Source organism: Pristiophorus japonicus, chromosome 23 (genome assembly GCF_044704955.1).
Source record: "Pristiophorus japonicus isolate sPriJap1 chromosome 23, sPriJap1.hap1, whole genome shotgun sequence".
In the NCBI taxonomy this organism is placed as follows: Eukaryota; Metazoa; Chordata; class Chondrichthyes; family Pristiophoridae; genus Pristiophorus; species Pristiophorus japonicus.
The window spans coordinates 41,135,499-41,156,876 of NC_091999.1; the positions used below are offsets into that span (position 1 = coordinate 41,135,499).

Here is a 21,378-nt window from a genome sequence, read left to right on the forward strand (position 1 = left end):
AAGGGATCACAGCATTCCTTGGGAGCATGGTATATAAGCAGCAGGCCTCCCATGCTGTACGTGCAATCTGGAGTTGGGAGAAAGAGACCAAGATCACACTTACTCATGTCGACAGTACTCAATCACGTTACTTTATTCTGGACATAACAATTGGCGACGAGATAATGAACCATCATGCGAAAATGCAGAGAACTGTTGATATCCTGGAGAAATTCACAGAAGGGGACGATTGGGAGGTCTTCATGCAGCGACTCGACTAATACTTCATGGTCAACGAGCTGGCAGGGAATGTGAATGCTGCCAAACAAAGGGCGATCCTCCTCACTCTCTGAAGGGCAACAACCTATGGTCTCATGAAGAATTTTCTTGCTCCGGTGAAACCAACAACCAAATCGCATGAAGAACTGTGTACGCTGGTCCAGGAGCACCTAAATCCGAAGGAGAGCATTCTGATGGCAAGGTAATCGATTTTACACATGTCAACGGTCTGAAGGCGAGGAAGTGGCGAGCTACGTCAGTGAAATAAGGCACCTTGTAGGACATTGCGAATTTGATGGATGCCAGGAGTAAATGCTGAGAGATTTTTCGTGCTTGGCATTGGCCATGAGGATATCCTTGGCAAACTATTGACTGTTGAAACACCGAAACTGAGCAAAGCCATAACGATAGCCTCGGCATTTATGTCCACCAGCGATAATACCAAACACATTTCGCAGCAATCAGATGTTTTGGCAGGTACTGTACACAAAGTAACATCGTTTTCAGGCAGGAATGCATATGGCAGAATGTACACGCCTGCAGCTGCATGATCTCAGATGACTCAGAGTCTGCCATCAAGCGTTAATGCGAGGCAGTTAACAGCTTGTTGGCACTGCGGAGGTGATCATCGAGCCGATCAATGTAGCTTCAAACACTATGCGTGCAAAGGCTGTGCAACAATGGGACACCTCCAGCGAATGTGCAGATGAGCTGCAAACACTGCAAAGCACTACATTGCAGTGGTAGACTGATCCATGGTGGATCATACTGAAGTGGAGACTCAAACCGAAGAGGCAGAAGCGTATGGGGTACACACCTTCATCACGAAATGTCCACCGATCATGTTAAATGTTGAACTGAACGGAATTCCAGTATCTGTGGAATTGGACATGGGTGCGAGTCAGTCCATCATGAGAAAAGAGCCTTCGACAGGCCCAAGCTGAGACCCATTCACACCAAACTGAAAACTTACACTAAAGAGCTGATCCCTGTAATTGACAGTACAGTATTAAAAGTCTCTTATGATGGAACAGTACACGAACTACCACTCAGGATAGTGTCAGGAGATGGCCCCACACTGTTCGGCAGAAGCTGGCTGAGAAAAATACGCTGGAACTGGGATGACATCCGAGCGCTTTCATCCATCGATGACGCCTCATGTGCCCAGGTTCTGAGCACGTTTCCATCATTGTTTGAGCCAAGGATCGGAAGTTTCTTGAGGGTGAAGGTGCAGATCCACTTGATTTCCGGTACATGACCCATCCATCACAAGGCACGGGCAGTGACATATATGATGCGAGAGAAAGTGGAGATCGACTTAGACAGGCTGCAAGGAGAGGGCATCATTGCACTGGTGGAGTTCAACGAGTGGGCCAGTCAGATTGTTCTGGTTCTCAAGGGTGATGTCACAGTCAGAATTTGCGGGGACTATAAAGTAATGATGAACCATTTTTCGCTGCAGGACCAGTACCCGCAACCCAAGGCAGATGAACTATTTGTGACACTGGGAGGAGGAAAGGCATTCACCAAGTTGGACCTGACCTCGGCCCACATGATGCAGGAGCTGGCGGAATCTTAAAAAGGCCTCACCTGCATCAACACGCACAAAGGTCTGTTCATCGACATTCGATGACCGTTTGGGATTTGATCGGCAGTGGCTATTTTTCAGAGGGACATGGAGAGTCTGCTAAAGTCGGTTCTGCACATCGTGGTTTTCCAGGATGATATATTGGTCACAGGTCGGGACACCATCGAGCACGTGGAGAACGTGGAAGAGGTTCTAAGTCGGCTAGATCATGTGGGACTCAGGTTGAAACGCTCGAAGTGTGTTTTCCTGGTGCAAAGGTCGAGTTGTTAGGGAGAAGAATCGTGGCAGATGGCATCAGACCCACTGACACCAAGACAGAGGCCATCAAGAATGCGCCGAGACCACAGAACGTGACGGAGCTGTGGTCCTTCCTGAGGCTCCTCAATTATTTTGGTAATTTCCTACCCGGGTTAAGCACCTTGCTAAAACCTCTACACATGTGGCTGCACAAGGGAGATTATTAGGCATGGGGGAGATCAAAAGAGACTGATTTTGAGAAAGCCCGAAATCTGTTATGTTCCAACAAACTGCTTGTCCTGTATGATCCATGTAAACGTTTAGTGCTAGCTTGCGATGCATCTTTGTACAGGGTCGGGTGTGTGTTACAATGAGAAAACGATTTGGGAACATTGCAACCGGTCGCCTATGCGTCCAAGAGTTCGTCCAAGGCCGAAAGGACCTACAGCATGATTGAAAAAGAAGCTCTGGCATGCGTTTACGGGGTGAAAAAATGCACCAGTATCTGTTTGGACTTTAGTTCGAGTTAGAAACTCACCATAAGCCGCTCATATCGCTATTCACAGAGAGCAAAGGTATTAATACCAATGCTTCTGCTCGCATCCAAAGATGGGCGCTCACGCTGTATGCATATAAATATGTAATTCACCACTGGCTAGGCACAGAGAACTGCGCTGATGCCCTCAGTCGGCTACTTTTCCCACCAGTGGGGTGGAAATGGCACAGCCTGCAGACTTGCTCTTGGTGATGGATGCATTTGAAAATGAAAAGTCACCCGCTACGGCCGCCAAATCAGGACCTGGACCAGCCAGGATCCATTACTGTCCCTTGTAAAAACTGTGTCCTCCATGGGAGCTAGTGCTGCTCCCCAGCGGAGATGCATGAAGAGATCAAGCTGTTCCAGCAGATTAAAGACGAAATGTCCATACAGACGGACTGTCTTTTGTGGGTTGATCACGTGGTTTTGCCCAGGAAAGGCAGAGAAATGTTCAAACCTGACCTACACTGTGCCCAGCCAGGCATAGAATGATAAAAGCTATAGCCAGACCCCATGTGTGGTGGCCCGATATTGACTCAGATTTGGAGTCTTGCGTATGCCAATGCACCACTTGCTCATAACTGAGCAGTGCACCCAGAGCACCCAAGTTTGTGGTCATGGCCCTCCAAACCGTGGTCTAGGATCCACGTTGACTTTGCTGGCCCATTGGTAGGCAAAATGTTCTTCGTTCTTGTGGATGTTTATTCTAACTGGATTGAGTGTGTCATAATGTCTGTAAGCACGTCCACTGCCATCCTCGAAAATCTACGAGCCACGCAAGGCCTGCCTGATGTCCTTGTCAGCGACAACGGGCCATGCTTCACCAGCGCTGAATTCAAGGAATTCATGACACTCAATGGGATCAAGCACATCTCATCTGCCCCATTCAAGCCCGCATCCAATGGCCAGAGAGAACGTGCAGTCCAAACCATCAAGCAAAGCTTGAAACAAATGTCAAAAGGCTCCCTGCAGACCCACCTGTCCCGAGTCCTCCTCAGCCACTGCACCGGACACCATTCTCTCACCAGGGTTCCCCAGCTGAGCTGCTCCAGAAAAGGGTGCTCAAAACAAAGCTTTCTCTCGTTCAACCTGATCTCCATGATCAAGTCGAGAGCAGACGGCATCAACAAAGCATGTACCGTGATCGCACAGATTTGTCACGCAATATTGGAATCAATGACCCTGTACTTGTACTTCACTATGGACCTGGTTCCAAATAGCTTGCTTGCACTGTCATAGCCAAAGGAGGGAGGAGGGTGTTTCAGGTCAAACTCGCAAATGGAATAACTTGCAGAAAGCATTTGGACCAAACCAAACTGCGATTCACAGACAGCCACAAGCAACCAACTTCGACCATCCGACACACACACAAGTGGCAATCAACATCATGGTTGACCACGAAGCTGAACTCATCATCCCCAGCAGCCCAGCAAGGTCAGCTGCGCAGCAGCCCAGCGAAGAACCAACCAACTCACCTGCACCTGCATTTGCACTGAGACGATCGACTCGGGAGCGAAAAGCCCCAGATCGCCTCAACTTGCAAATAAGTGTACTATTGACTTTGGGAGGGAGTGATGTTATGTATACAACCCTATGTAATCAGAATTCTACCACCACCACAGGGCGTATCTGTTGGAGTCCCAAGGGATCCCAGCGTCCCTTGGGAGCACTGTATATAAGCAGACATTCCATGTTGTACGTGCACTCTGAAGTTAGAATAAAGAGACAGGTCACACTTACTCACGTCTACAGTACTCAATCACGTTACGTTTTCTGGACTTAACAGGTTAAATATAGAATAAAGCTCACTCGATACTGTTCCATCAAACGTTTCCAGTGCAAGTACAGCACAGGTTAGACACAGACTACATCTCCCTCTAACTTGTCCCAGCCATTCCAGGGCAGATACAGCATCTGTCAGATGTCGAGAAAATCTCCCTCTATACTGTTCCAGTGGATATTCGCGGGGCAGGTGTAGTACAGGTGAGATACAGAGTATATCTCCCTCTACACTGTCCCATCTAACACTCCCAGGACAGATACAGCATGGGTTAGAGACAGAGTAAAGTTTCCTCTACACTGTCTCATTAACCATTCCCTGGGCAGGTACAACCAAGCTCATGGTCTACAGGGCTGTAGGAATACCCGCCTTCCTGTATGGCTCAGAGGCATGGACACTGTGCAGTAGATATTTTTTCTCGCTGGAGATATATCACCAACGATGTCTCCGCAAAATCCTACAAATCACCTGGCAGTACAGGCACACCAACATCAGCGTCCTCGTCCAGGCTAACGTCCCCAGCATTGAAGCACTGTCCACACTTGATTAGCTCCGCTACTCAGACCACATAGTTCGCATGCCAGACACGAGACTCGCAAAGCAAGTGCTCTATGCGGAGCTTTTTCACGGAAAATGAGTCAAAGGTGGGCAGTGAAAACGTTACAAGGACACCCTCAAAGCCTCCCTGATAAAGTGCGAGATCCCCACTGACATCTGGGAGTCCCTGGCCAAAGACCACCCTAAGTGGAGGAAGTGCATCCGGGAGTCTCATCGCCAAGAGCATGCAGAAAACAAGTGCAGGCAGTGGAAAGAGCGTGCTGCAAAGCAGTCCCAGCCACCCCTTCCTTCAACGACAATCTGTCCCTCCTGTGACAGAGTCTGTGGCTTTCGTATTAGACTGTTCAGCCACCAAATAATTCACTTCAGGTGTGGAAGCAAGTCTTCCTTGATTCCGAGGGACTGCCTATGTTGATGATGATGATGATGATGACAACACAGGTTAGATGCAGAGTAAAGCTCCCTCTACAATCTCTCACCAGACATTCCCAGGCAGATACAGCTTTGGATATTGAAGGTTAAATCTCCCTCTAGCCTGTCCCAAACACTCCCAGGGTAGCTACAGCATCGGTTAGATACAGAGTTAATCTCCCTCTACATGTGCCATCAAACACTCGCACAATAGGCACAGCATAGGTTAGTCAGAGAGTAAAGCTGCCCATAGACTGATCCATCAAACAGTCCCATCGCAGTTACGGCATGGGTTACATATTGAGTACAACTCCTGCGACATTGTCCCATCAAACACTCCCAGCGCAGGTACAGCACAAGTTACATCCACTGTAAAGCTCCACCGACACTGTCCATCAAACACTTCCAGGACAGGTAAAGCACGGGTTAGACACAGAGTAAATCTCCCTCTACACCGTCCCATCAAACACACCCAGGGGAGGAACAACACGGGTTAGATACTGAATAAAGCTCACCCTACACTCTCCTATCTATCAACCCGTGGAAAGATGCAGCATAGATTAGATAAGAGAGAAAAGCTTGCTTTCCAGTATCGCATCAAGAACTGCCAGAGCAGGTACAGCATGGGTTAGATAGAAAGGTTTAGGCTGGGTTTTCCAGAACTTGGGGCCTGGACAACAGAAGGCACAGCCACCAATTATAATCAGGGATGCTCAGGAAGACAGATATTTCAAGGGCGGGGTGGGGGGGGGGCGGGGCTGGTGGCGGTGTGGTGCTGGTTGGGGCTGGAGGAGTTTACAGAGCTCGGGAGGGGCGAGGCCATGGAGAGTTTTGAAAATAAGTATTCGAATTTTGAAATCAAGGCGTTGCTGAACCAGAATCCAATGTAGTTCAGCGAGCACAGGCTGATGGATGAGCTGGACTTGGTGAGAGTAAGGGCACGGGCAACCGATTTTTGGATCAACTCAAGTTTATGCAGATGAGAATGTGGCAGGAGTGCGTTGGTATCGTCAAGTCCAGAAGTAACAAAGGCAGGGATGACGGGTCAGCAGCGGATGAGCTGAGGCAAGGGCGATGTTACAGAGGTGGAAATATGCATTCTTAATTATGGTGTGGATATCTGGTCAAAATCATACTTCAGGGTTAAGTATGGCACCAAGGTTGCAAACAGTCCGGTTCAGCCACAGACACAAGTTGGGGAGAAGGATTGAGTCGGTGGCCAGGGAACTGAGTTTGTGGCAATGAAAATTACAAATTCAGAATATTTCACAGGCTATCACGTGCAAATGTGTGGATGCATTTTAAAATTCAATCGGTTCCAAAACCAGGTTACAGAAAGTAACGGATTTCAAATCTTATGCAAGGCAGTTCAATAAAAGGGCGGTTCAAAGGATTTCAGCTGAGTTTAAAGTAAGACACTGCAGTTAAGTCCACTACAACTACAACTCGTGTACTCAAACGGAACAAGTTTGTGGTTTGATATAATAGAAGATGAACTAGGTGAGAAGTGATGTAAGTGAGATTAAGAAAAAGCACTAAAATGGAACAGTCGGGAACAGAACATCAATTAGTCTCCTCTGATCATGGAGGAATCAAATATTCGACACACTGTGTTTGAAACAAAGATAATTTGTTCAACATTTATACAAGATATTAATCTCCAGCCCATATATAGGGGTTATTAAGATAATCAGAAACAAACAAGAGCTGCCACAATGAATATGGTTCAGTGCCAAAGCAATCCCAGTAAATCCTGTTCTATTTACAAATGCAGCTTTTCTCCTCAGACCATTTAAAACTGAGATGAGGAGGAATTTCTTCTCTCAGAGGGTTGTAATCTGTGGAATTCTCTGCCCCAGAGAGCTGTGGAGACTTGGTCATTGAATATATTTGAAGCTGAGGTAGACAGGTTGAACAGAGGTGCTCACACTTAGGAAAGGTTTAGATTGAGTCAAGGAACAGAGTGGTTCTGCTCACACAATCAGAGAATGGTTACAGCACGGAAGGCCATTCGGCCCGTCGAGCCCTTGCCGGCTCCCAGCTAGTCCCATTGCCCGCCCTTTCCCCCGGTCCTGCAAATGTTTTTTTTCAGATACTTATCCAATTCCCTTTTGAAAGCTGTGATTGAGTCTGCCTCCACTAACCTTTCAGGCTGTGCATTCCAGATCCGAACGACTCACTGCATAAAATAGATTTTTCTTACACTGTCTTTGGTTCTTCTGCTCAATCACCTTAAATCCGTCTCCTCTGGTTCTCGACCCTTCCACCAATGTGAACACTATCTCTCAATCTACTCTGTCTGGACCCCTCATGATTTTGAATACCTCTATCAATTCTCCTCTCAACCTTCTCTGCTCCAAGGAGAGCAACCCCAGCTTCTCCAGTCAATCCACGGAACTGACGTCCCTCATCTCGTGAATCATTTTGGTCAATCTTTTCTGCAGCCTCTCTAAGGCCATCACATCCTAATCTGCGGTGCCCAGAATTGGAAACAATGCTCCACTTGAGGCCGAACCAGTGTTTTACAAAGGTTCATCATAACCTCCTTGCTTTTGTACTCTGTGATGCCCAGGATCCTGAAAGCATTTTTAACTGCTTTCCCAACCTGTCCTGCCACCTTCAGCGATTTGTCCACATATACCCGCAGGTCTCACTGTTCATGCAGCCTTTTTAGGATTGTACCATTTAGTTTATATTGTCTCTCCTCGTTCATTTAATCATGCTTTTCTAATTGTATTTTTCAACTCAGATTCACAGCCTCATTTTATTTCTTCCTCTGAGCCTCTCAACTTAATGTGGCAGTGTAATGTTGGCGAGTGGTGATTGATTGCCTTGGGAACCAACATGAAGAGAGGTCAGAGGCCGGAGGGCCCAGGGAGCAGCGTGTGCTGCAACAAATCGCGGAGCTTGAGGGGTGGATCCTGAGACGGCCTGTCCGGCGAGTCTGTGTGAATCCCTGTTAAACTATTCATCTTTTAAAGTTAAATCTAGATTTCATTTGTCAACAAAACAGTTTAACATTTGTCAGTATTTTGTTTTCCTGGAGTTCCTATTATGAGTTTCAGACATTTCAGTGCCAAGTGGACCAGGTGTTTAAAGGTCATGCATTTCCCTCTTTCCATGCCGCTGTTAGTTAAAGGGACAGAGATTGATTTCCTCTCATTATGCATGCGCAGTAGTAAACGTAACATCCTTCCTGTGGAAGTGAGTTACATTCTGTGCTGGGCGAGATGGCTGGTGGCATCAACCTTTAAAATACACATTCTCTTGTTCAAATCTCTCCAGGGTCTCGCCCTTCCCTATCTCTGTAACCTCCTCCAGCCCACCAACCCTCTTAATAGTTTGTTTTCTTTGGAACAGAGGAGGCTGAGGGCAGATGTCAATGAGGTGCATAAAATTATGAGGGGCCTAGATAGAGTGGAGAGGAAGGACCTAGTTCCATTCGCAGAGGGATCAACCACCAGCAGATACTTTTAACCAGTATTTAGCAAGCCCAACAAGAGAGGGGGAAGTTCTGGACTTAGTATTAGGGACTGAAGCTGGGCAGGTGGAAGGGGTATCAGTGGGAGAGCATTTTGGTGCTCGTGATCGTAATTCAGTTAGATTTAGTGTAGTTATGGAAAAGGACAAATATTGACCAGGAATAAAAGTTCGCAATTGGGGAAAAGCCAATTTTACTAAACTGAGATGTGATTTAGCCAAAGTGGACTGGAAACAGCTACTTGAAATGGTGAGAGATTGGGAAATGTTGGTGTTCAGAGGGACCGTTGTGTCCTTGTACACGAATCACTGAAAGTTAACATGCAGGCACAGCAAGCAATTAAGAAAACAAATGGTATGTTGGACTTTATTACAAGAGGAGTTGAGGATAATAGTAAACATAAGAAAAGGAACATAAGAAATAGGAACTGGAGTAGGCCATACCCCTCGAGCCTGCTCCGCCATTCAATAAGATCATGGCTGATCTGATCATAGACTCAGCTCCACTTGCCCGCCCGCTCTCCATAACCCCTTATCCCCTTATCATTTAAGAAACTATTTCTGTCTTAAATTTATTCAATGTCCCAGCTTCGACAGCTCTCTGAGGCAGCGAGTTGGACAGATTTACAACCCTCTGAGAGAAGAAATTCCTCTTCATCTGTTTTAAATGGGCGCCCTCTAGTTGGAGTCTCCCCCCATCAGTGGAAACATCAGCTCTGCATCCACCTTGTCAAGCCCCTTTATAATCTTATATGTTTCGGTAAGATCACTTCTCATTCTTCTTAATTCCAATGAGTCGAGGCCCAAACTACTCAACCTTTCCTCTTAAGTCAACCTGCTGATCCCTTATAACAACCGAGTGAACCTTCTCTGAACTGCCTCCAAAGCAATTATATCCTTTCGTAAATATGGAGAACAAAACTGCATGCAGTATTCCAGGTGTGGCCTTACCAAAACCTTATATAGCTGGAGCAAGTCTTCCCCACTTTTATACTACATCCCCTTTGCAAAAAACGTCTAGATACCATTGGCCTTCACGATCACTTGCTGTACCTGCATACTATCCTTTTGTGCTTCATGCACAAGTAACCCCAGGGCCTGCTGTACTGCGGCACTTTGCAATCTTTCTCCATTTAAATAATAACTTGCTCCTAGACATCTTACTGCAATTATATGGGACCCTGGTGAGACTACACCTGGAGTATTGTGTACAGTTTTGATTGCTTACCTCAGGTAGGACGTACTTACTATTGAGGATGGCAACGAAGGTTCACCAAACTGATTCCTGGGATGGGGGATTGTCCTTTGAGGAGAGATTGAGTAGACTAAGCCTATATTCTGGACAGGATAGAAGAAGGAGAGGTGATCTCATTTTAAAACATACAAAATTCTTACAGGACTTGACAGTGCAGATCAGAGATGTCAAACATGCGGCCCGCGGGACGGACATGGTCCCGCAAGCCTCTTCCTCCGGCCGCCACGTGTTTTAATTTATATGACCCCTTCCCCCCCAGCCCCGATCTTTTGCTTGCTGACTGGAACACAACCTGAATTTGTCGGCCATCATTGAACAGGAGGAGGGCGGCGGAGGCACGGGGAAGGTCAGTCGGTGTCCACGGGGAGCAATTCTGGGACAACGAGGGCACTCACATGGATTGTCAATGGGAGATAAGCTTTGAGTGAGGCAGTGAGTGGATAAATACCAAGAGAGAGTGGGAGGAGTGTCGCTGGAACTCCCGGTGATTTAACAGGTGATGGGGGTTAGTGCAGGGTAGATAGTGAGGGGATTGTGTTTCAACATTTCTACCACATCCTCGGCCCCAGCGAGGCGCTGATTTTGAAATTCTCAGCCTCCTGTTCAAACGCCTCGATGGCCCTGCCCTCCCTATCTCTGTAACCTTCTCCAGCCCCTACACCCCTCCCTCTCTCTGTAACCTCCTCCAGCCCCTACACCCCTCCCTATCTCTGTAAACTCCTCCAGCCCCTACACCCCCCCTCTCTCTGTAACCTTCTACAGCCACTACACCCCTCCCTATCTCTGTAACCTCCTCCAGTCCCTACACCCCTCCCAATCTCTGTAACCTCCTTCAGCCCCTACACCTCTCCCTATCTCTGTAACCTCCTCCAGTCCCTACACCCCTTCCTATCTCTGGAACATCCTCCAGTCCCTACAACCCTCCCTATCTCTGTAACCTCCTCCAGCCCGTACACCTCTCCCTATCTCCGTAACCTCCTCCAGCCCTACACCCCTCCCTATCTCTCGAACCTCTCGAGCCCCTATAGCTCTCCCTATCTCTCTAACCTTGTTAGGGTTAACTTCAAACCACCACTAGGATTCTGTTAGCCTTAAAGTAAATGCAGGTTTTATTAATACAAGCCGGCAGGGGAGCTATCCTTGAAGGAATGCTCGAAGATAGAGCCAGAGACATATTACTTTATACAGTTTCAGATTATAGCATTAAGTAATTACGCAAGTTACAACTAATACATGCTGATTGATTAATACATGATTGATTGGAACAGCGCTTACTCCCATCTGGCTTCTATATGCCTTAATTGGCAATTCCAAATACCTGTTGTTATGATTCTTTCATTTAACTCTTATTTTGTTATACAATTCAAATTCTATGTTATCTGTGTCCGTGCCCAGCTCCCAAGGCCTTTGGTCTATGGATTGGAACATCTGCTCCTCTGTGGAAGGCATCCCACACATGCTTCCCACAGTCTGAAAAACAGGCTGTGGGTTCCATTTTAAAAACCTGTTATCTCCATTTTAAAACATCGCAATTATTATTATTAATTGTAATTACAATTTGTAATCTGCCCTTTCAGTCCCTCCTGTTGGTCCCTGATTATTTCTAAATAATCAGCTGAACACACATATGTTCTGAGCGATCTGCTGGAAATGGTGATATCAAGTCCATATCCCTGGGATCGCTCGTAGTTCCATCTTTTGCGGAGTCTTTAGATACTACCCCTGACCATTTCCCTGGGATATTGGCACGCCACTTATATTTCTTTTTGTACATACAGTGCATAAGTTCGGGGATCTTGGTTGTTTCCCTAACGCGTTACAAAGTCACTCGCCTCCCTATCATGCCAACATGATATAATTTACAAGGCTGTTTGCTGTTCGACTCTCTGTTCTTGCACATCAGATATAGTTGGATCACGATACATATCCCTTCCACTACCATTATTACCACAATTGAATGCCACATCAATTTGAGGATTGCGTAGGCTTTAGGTGATCAGCCCTTAAAAATATCGCACTAAGAACAACAATTTTCCTTTCCCTGCCTTATCCTGTCCTGATTCCTATGTCTCCCGCCTCCGTTTCGTTGATCAGGCGATAGGATTGGGACACTCACGACTCAGATCAGCTATTCATGCCGCCTTTTTGTTTGATTAACCCGCTTTGGATCTAGCAAAGGCTTTCTGCGTTCTTGGTTCCGGGTCTTCGCCAATCTCTTCATTCTGCGTCTCTTGTATCTGCCTGTACAGTCTCCCAGTAGCATCAACACCACTATCAGCTGCACTAGGACTAACACATGGGATATAATTCTAATCCCGATCTTATAACTTTGCTCGGGTAAGCCTCGCCTGTCTTTGCACTTGTTACATAACATCACCAACCAACTCAAGGCTATTTCTATCTGTACTGCCACGAGGGTATGGGAAAGGATCCTTATCCAGGGGTGTATAATCTCAAGTACCAAGGCGGGTTTTTCAGCTTATCCTTTATTTCACTGTCCAGTTCTTCAGCTTTCTCCTTCAGCTCTTAATATCTTTTAATGTTATTTCTTGAGCTAGTTAAATCTTCAAGTAACAGGGGAATTGATTGTGCTTGCTCTTACATGTAAACATCAATATCTTGCTTAATCTCATCGTTTATATTTCATGTCACTGTCTTCCTGGCATGTCATGCGTGCTCTTCCCGCTGCCACCGACAGTCTTGGAGTAACGTAAGTTCCCAGGTTAGTTACCGCACAATATTCTCCTTGTCCTTGATACGTGTAATGTAGGTTCGGGCAGGGTTTGTTCCAATGACGCATCCTTCCGTAGTATTGTCAAACCCGCATCTATCCTGCTCCCATCTCCCACTGTGCGAGGACCTATAGTTAGGCTTCCTCCTCTCTTGCACACGGATAATGATATTCCCCTTATATTTCCATTATTTTTGATCTCGTACTGGTCCATCGCGAATGTACTCTTCCCCTCGTATTATGCTTGTTTTGCCTCACATCCTCCTGCAACTGCATACACATTTGTCATTCCTTTCAAAAAGAGCCACATTATAGCAAAAGTCTAAAGGGACAAAGTGTGTTAAAAAGACAAGCCTGAATGCTCTGTGCCTCAATGCGAGGAGTATTCGTAATAAGCAGCAATTAATGAATATGATATCATTGGCACCACGGAGACATGGCTGTCCTAAGGCTGTGTCCCCTGGTTCTGGACTTCCCCAACATCGGAAACAAGCTACCCGCATCTAACCTGTCCCGTCCCGCCAGAATCTTTATGTTTCTATGAAATCCCCTCTCATCTTTCTAATCCCCAATGTATAAAAAAACAGTTGATCCAGTCTCTCCTCGTATGACAGTCCAGCCATCCCGGGAATCAATCTGGTTAACCTTCGCTGCACTCCCTCAATAGCAAGAACGTCCTTTATCTGATTAGGAGACCAAAACTAAACACAATATTCCAGGTGAGGCCTCACCAAGGCCCTGTACGACTGCAGTAAGAATCTGTTGAATCTGCATTTTACTGTAATTCTATAGCATTCTGAACCGATAAAGAAATGGAATCGTGAAATGTATCTGTGTCTCTCAGTCTCTGCCTCACTCTCTACCTCTGTCTCTTTAGAGATCTGTGCATTTGTTTGCGTGTTTGAGACTTTGTCTCCCTCACTCTGTCTCGCTCTGACTCACTCTGTCTCTCCCTGTTTCTCTGTTTGTCTCGGTCTCTCAATCTGCCCGTGTCTTTCTCACAGTTTCTAGTTCTGTTGCAATGGGATTCTCTCAGTCTCTCTGTCTGACTGTCTCTCTCTTTCCCATTATTAATGTCTGTCTATGTCTCTGCCTGCCTGTCTCTCTTTGCCTGTCTCTGTTCGACCCTGTCTCCAACCTATTGAGTATTTCCATCATTTTCTGTTTTAATCTCTGTCTCTCTCTCTCTCTATATTCTCTCTCACTATCTCTCTATCTCTCTTTGTCGCTTTCTTTTCCATGTCTTTGTCTTTGTTTCTAGTTTTCCATTACTACATGCCTCCCTCTCTGTGTATGTGTGTGTTTGAGTCTTTGTCTCACTCAGTCTGCCTATCCCTCTCAGTCTCACACTTGCTCTCTCTCTCTATTTCTCTAGCTCGCTGTCTGTCTCTCCCTGTTTCTCTGTTTGTGTCTGTCTCTCAATGTGTCTGTCTCTTTCTCATGGTGTCCAGTTCTTTTCACAGCGCGATTCCTGCTGTCTCAAAATCTACACCCGTCAGTACCTCGTTAGTATAGTCGTGAGTATCCCCACCTGTCATGCGGGAGGAAGCATTTTCGAAATGTAGAATTGTACATTGTTGAAGCTGTTGACTTTGGGATGAAATGTTAAAATGAAGCTCCGTCTGCTCTCTCCGGTGAATGTGAAAGTTCCCACAACATTATTCGAAAAAGAGTAGTGAGTTGTCCCCGTGTCACTTTTATATAAATATTCTGAAATGCTCACTGAAAACCTGTGTGTATGCGTGTGTCTGTGAGGGTGGAGCTCAAGCCCAGATTTTCACAGAGACAGAATGTGAAGGTTCACAAGTCCAGAATGGCCGAATGTGTAAGTCGTTGCATTTAGGATCTAATGGGTTTATACCCGCGTGGTTTCGCACCCCACTCCTGGTAACTCTTGAATTTTGCACCGATTTTCTCCCATCCTGCTCAGTGTTACCCGAATGCCTTCTGTTGAATCAGTCACACTGTCACACTCTCAACTGACAAAGAAATGTGATTGTGGAATGTATCTGTGCCTCTCATTCTCTGTCTTTAGAGAGGCCTGTATATCTTTATGTGTTTGAGTCTCTGTCACTCTCTGATTCACTCTGTCTGAGGACCTACAAGCTGAATTGAGGGAGCTCGGAGTTAAATTAAAAAGTCGGACCACCTAAGGTCGCAAACTCAGGATTGCTACCAGTGCCACCTGCTAGTCGGAGCAGGAATCGCAGGATAGCTCAGATGAATACGTGGCTTGAAATGTGGTGCAGATGGGAGGGATTCAATTCCTGGGACTTTGGAACCGGTTCTGGGGGAGGTGGGACCAGATCTAAACCGGAAGGTCTGCACCTGGGCAGGACCAGAAAGAATGTCCAAGGGGGAGTGTTTGCTAGCGTTGTTGGGGATGGTTTAAAGTAATATGGCAGGGCGACAGGAGACAGAGGGAAGTAGAATGGGCGCAGAACGAAAGATTAAAAGTAAAGGTGGAGGGCAGAGAAACCACGGCAAAAATCAAATAGGGCCATTTTACAGCAAAATTCTAAAGGGTCAAAATGTATTAAAATAACAAGCCTGAAGGCTCTGTGCCTCATTGCGAGAAGTTTTCGTAATAAGGCGGATGAATTAACTGCACAAGCAGCAATTACTGAATATGATAAAATTGGCATGATGGAGACATAGCTCCAGGGTGACCAAGGCTGGGAATTCAACATTCAGGAAGCATAGGCAGAAATGAAAAGGTGTTGGGGAAGTGTTGCTGGTTAAAGAGGAAATTAAGGCAATAGTAAGGAACGACATTAGCTTGGATGATGAGGAACATGTAATGGTGGTGCTGCGGAATACCAAAGGGAAGAAAACGCTCGAGGAGTTGTGTACAGATCAGCAAACAGTAGTAGTGAGGTTGGGGACAGCATCAAACAAGAAATAAGGGATGCGTGCCACAAAGATACAGCAGTTATCAAGGGCGACCTTGCTCTACATGTAGATTGGGCAATCAAACAGGAAGCAATACGGTGGAGGAGGATTTCCTCGAGCGTATTAGGGATGGTTTTCTCAACCAATATGTCGAGGGACCATCTAGAGGGCTCGCCATCCTCGACTGGGTGGTGTGTAATGAGAAAGGACAAATTAGCAATCTTGTTGTGCGAGGTCCCTTGGGAAGAGTGACCATAATAAGGTAGAATTCTGTTTAAGGTGGCGAGTGACACAGTTCATTCAGAGACTTGGGTTCTGAACTTAACGAAAAGTAACTTCGATGGTATGAGACGTGAATTGGCTAGAATAGACTGGCGAATGATACTTAAAGCGTTGACGGTGGATAGGCCATGGCAAACATTTAAAGATCACAAAGACGAACTTCAACAATTGTATTTCCCTGTCTGGAGTAAAAATAAAACGGGGAAGGTGGCTCAACCGTAGCTAACAAGGGAAATTAAGGATAGTGTTAAATGCAAGGAAGAGGCATATCAGTTGGCCAAAAAAAGCCGCAACCTGAGGACTGGGAGACATTTAGAATTCAGCAGAGGAGGACAAAGGGTTTAATTAGGAGGGGGAAAATAGATAATGAGAGGAAGCTTGTTGGAAACATAATAAAGTTCTATAGATATGTGAAGACAAAAAGATTAGAGAAGACAAACATAGGTCCCTTGCAGTCAGATTCAGGTGAATTTATAATGGGGAACAAAGAAATGGTAGACCAGTTGAAAAATTACTTTGGTTCTGTCTTCACGAAGGAAGACACGCATAACCTTCCAGAAATACGAGGGCACCGAGGATCTAGCAAGAAGGAGGAACTGAAGGAAATCCTTATCAGTCAGGTAATTGTGTTAGGGAAATTGATGGGATTGAAGACCGATAAATCCCCGGGGCCTGATAGTCTACATTGGAAAGTACTTAAGGAAGTGTCCCTAGAAATAGCGGATTCATTGGTGATCATTTTCCAACAGTCCATGGACTCCAGATCAGTTCGTATGGACTGGAGATTAGTTAATGTAACACCACATTTTAAAAAAGGAGGGAGATAGAAAATGGATAATTATAGACCGGTTAGCTTCACATCAGTAGTGGGGAAAATGTAGGAATCAATTATTAAAGATGAAATAGCTGTGCATTTGGAAAGCAGTGACAGGATCGGTCCAAGCTGCATGAATTTATGAAAGGGAAATCAAGCTTGACAAATCTTCTGGAATTTATTGAGGAAGTAACTAGTATAGTGGATAAGGGGAACCAGTGGATGTGGTGTATTTGGCCCTTCAAAAGGCTTTCAACAAAGTCCTACACACGTATTGGTGTCCAAAATTAAAGCACATGGTATTGGGGTAATGTACTGACATGGATAGATAACTGGTTGGCAGACAGGAAGCAGAGAGTCGGGATAAACGGGTCCTTTTCAGAAAAGCAGGCAGTGACTAGTGGGGTGCCGCAGGGCTCAGTGCTGGGACCCCAGCTATTTACAATATACATTAATGATTTAGATGAAGGAATTGAGTGTAATATGCAGATGATACAAACATGGTGGCGGCGTGAGCTGTGAGGAGCACGCTTAGAGGCTGCAGGGTGGCTTGGACAGGTTAGGTGAGTGGGCAAATGCATGGCAGATGCAGTATAATGTGGATAAATGTGAGGTTATCCACTTTGGTGGCAAAAACACGAAGGCAGAATATTATCTGTATGGCGGCAGATTAGGAAAAGAGGAGGTGCACTGGGAGCTGCGTGTCGCTCGGTCTCTGCCTTTCCCTCTCTTCAGAGAGCTGTATCTGTGTTTGTATGTTTGAGTCTTTGTCTCTCTCAGTCTGAATCACTCTGTCTGTCCCTGTTTCTCCGTTTGTCTCTGTCTCTCAATCTGTCTCTTTCTCACGGTGCCCACGTCTGTTCCAATGTGATTCTCTCAGACTCTTTGTCTGACTGGCTCTCTCTTTCCCATCATTTCGGTCTGTCCATGTCTTTGCCTGTCTCTGTTAGTCCCTGTCTCTAACCTGCTGAGTATTTCCATCATTTTCTCTTTTAGTCTCTATCTCTCTTTCTCGATCTGTCCCGCTCCTTGTCACTATCTTTATCATTGTCTTTCTCTCACTCTTTGCCTCTCTCTCTTAATAGATCACACACACACATCTCTTATATGTATGTATTTGAGTGTTTTTCTCACTTAGACTGCCTCTCCTTCTCAGTCTCACATTTGATGCCTCTCGTTGTCTCCATCTCGCTGTCTGTCTCTCCCTGTTTGTCGGTTTGTCTCTGTCTCTCAATGTGTCTATCGACTTCTCATGTTATCCAGTTCTGTTCACAGCTCGATTCCTGCTCTGACAGTGATGGTACCGGTCAGTTCCTCGATAGTATAGTGGTGAGTATCTCCGCCTGTTATGTGGGAGACCGGGGTCCAATTCCCTGACGGGGAGGCAGTTGTTTCAAAATGTTGAATTTTACTTCTGTTTCTTGGTAGAGATCCATATTAAAAATTCCAGAGCAATGTCGAATTGTACAAATACAGGTAGAAGTGATTGCCTGTTCCAGATTTTTAGCAAACGGAGACTTTTTCAGGATTCTTTGGCCGTCTGCTGCACCGAGATGGATGACTGAGTTTTTTCTGAGTAACGTTTAACAAAGCAGCGACCCAGTCGTCGTGGCCGAGTGGTTAAGGCGATGGACTAGAAATACATTGGGTTATCCCGTGCTGGTTCGAATCCTGCTGTAATTTTTTGGATATGTTTGTGTGTGTGTCTGTGTCTGTCCATCTCTATATATGTCTCTGTGTATGTGCAACTGTCCATGGAAATCATAATCATGAATTTGGTATATCCTGGATTTTATAGAAAAGACTTGTGGAAAATAATACGGTTGTGAACTTTTGTATCGGCTTTGGTTCAGTGGCAGCATCCTCGACTGAATCAGGACTTTGTGTGTTCAAGTCGCACACCTTGGACTTGAGCATATCATCTTGGCTAACACTCAAGTGCAGCACTTGAGGAATTTTGCAATGTTAAAGCTGTTGACTTTCGGATGAAATGTTAAATTGAAGCTCCATCTGCACCCTCGGGTGGATATGAAAGGTCCCAGAGCATTACTCGAAACAGAATAGGAGAATTGCCCCCGTGTCAATATTACTAAAAATGTTCGTAAATGCTCACTCAAAGCCGATGTGCATGTGTTTGTATGTGGGATTGGGGTTGAAGCCCAGTGTGTCACAGAGACAGAATCCAGGTACTCACAGGACCAGGATAGCCGAGTGGTTAAGGCGTTGGCCTTAAAATTCAATATGTTTTTCCGGCGTGGGTTCTTCCCTACTCCTGGTATCTCTTTAATTCAACACGGATTTCCTCCCATTCTGATCAGTGATGCCGGATTTTCATCGGTTGAATCAGCAATTTTCTGTAACTATGTGATACGCTGAACCGATAATGAAATGAAATTGTGAAAGATATCTGTGTCGCTCTGTCTCTGCCTCTCTCTCTCTTCAGAGAGCTGTGTATGTGTTTGTATGTTTGACTCTTTGTCTCTCTCAGTGTGACTCACTCTGTCTGTACCTGTTTCTCTGTTTGTCTCTGTCTCTCAATCTGTCCCTCAGACTCTTTGTCTGACTGTCTCTCTCTTTCCCATCATTTCGGTCTGTCCATGTCTTTGCCTGTCTCTTTTAGTCCCTGCCTGTAAGCTGAGAAGTATTTCCATCATTTTTTGTTTTAGTCTCTGTCTCTCTCTCTCTATCTGTCTCTCTCCTTGTCACTGTCTCAATCATTGTCTTTCTCTCACTCTTTCCATCTCTCTCTTAATAGATTACACACACACATCTGTGTATATGTATATGTTTGAGTCTTTTTCTCACTCAGTCTGCCTCTCCTTCTCAGCCTCACACTTTCTGTCTCTCGTTGCCTCTATCTCGCTGTATGTCTCTCCCTGTTTGTCGGTTTGTCTCTGTCTCTCAATGTGCCTGTCGACTTCTCATGGTGTCCAGTTCTGTTCGCAGCTCGATTCCTGCTCTGACAGCACTGATATCTGTCAGTTCCTCATTAGTATATCGGTGAGTATCGTCGCCTGTCAAGCGGGAGACCGGGGTTCAGTTCCCAGACGGAGAGGTATTTAAAATATTGAATTTTACTTCTGTTTCTTGGAAGAGATTCATATTAAAAAGTTCCAGTGCAATATCGAACTGCAATAATACAGGAAGAGGAGATTGCCTCTTCCATATTTTAAGCAAACGGAGACTTTTTCAGGAGTCTTTGGTCGTCTGCTGCACAGAGATGGATGACTGAGTTTTTTCTGAGTAACGTTTAGCAAGGCAGCGAAACAGTAGCCGTGCTGGTTCGAATCCTGCCAACTGCAATTCTCAGCATTTTTCATTCCATTTCACAATTTAACCAGTTCTCTGCCAAACTGATCCTGAGATAGATGGAATAACGTCCCACACCTTTCAACACTGACATTGTTTTCTCATTTTTATTAATCTGCAATATTCACGATACATCCGTTTAAAAAAATCGCAAACATCAGTCAAAGTTGCGACAGTGATTCAGCCTGTCTATCCCTCGAGATGTCTAAGGCATCTGTGCATGCCCGTTGGTGCATGTAAATTTTTGGTTCTGTGTGTGTGTGTCTCTGTGTCTGTCTATCTCTATATATGTATTCTGTGTATGTGCAACTGTCTGTGGAAATCATCACCATGATATTGGTATGTCCTGGAACTTATAAAAAAGACTTGGGGAAAATAATACGGTTGTATACTTTTGTATCGGCTTTGGTTCAGTGGCAGCACTCTCGACTGAATCGGGAGTTTGTGTGTTCAAGTCGCAATCCTTGGACTTGAGCATATCATCTTGGCTAGCACCCAAGTGCAGCACTTGGAGGATTTTGCAATATTGAAGCTGTTGACTTTCGGGTGAAATGTTAAATTGAAGCTCCGTCTGCAACTTCGGGTGGATATGAAATGTCCCAGAGCATTATTTGAAACAGAGTAGGAGTGTTGCCCCCGTGTAAGTATTCCGAAAAATGTTCGTAAATGCTCACTGAAAGCCGATGTGTATGTGTTTGTATGTGGGGTTGGGGTTGAAGCCCAGATTCTCACAGAGACGGAATCCAGGTTCGCACAGGACCAGGATAGCCGAGTGGTTGAGGCATTGGCCTTAAAACTCAATGGGGTTTTTCCCGCGTGGGTTCGTCCCCCACTCCTGGTATCTCTTTAATTTAACACGGATTTCCTCCCATTCTGATCAGTGACACCGTTTCTTCATCGGTTGAATCAACAATTTTCTGTAACTGTGTGACACTCTGTACCGATAATGAAATGAAATTGTGAAATTTATCTGTCTCGCTCGGTCTCTGCCTCTCTCTCTCTCTTCAGAGAGTTGTGTATGTGTTTGTATGTTTGAGTCTTTGTCTCTCTCAGTCTGACTCACTCTGTCTGTCCCTGTTTCTCTGTATGTCTCTGTCTCTCAATCTGTCTCTTTCTCACAGTGCCACGTCTATTCCAATGGGATTCTCTCAGAGTCTTTGTCTGACTGGCTCTCTCTTTCCCATCATTTCGGTCTGTCCATGTCTTTGCCTGTCTCTGTTAGTCCCTGCCTGTAAGCTGAGAAGT

The 21,378-nt window shown here is 45.5% G+C and overlaps 1 non-coding gene across 1 annotated transcript; it reads left to right on the plus strand.

The window, feature by feature from the left end:
- The first annotated feature begins 20,891 nt into the window (after nt 1-20,891).
- Nucleotides 20,892-20,974, plus strand: trnal-uaa (transfer RNA leucine (anticodon UAA)). Its single transcript has one exon. It is a non-coding gene; the product is annotated as a tRNA-Leu (tRNA).
- The last annotated feature ends 404 nt before the right edge of the window (nt 20,975-21,378 follow it).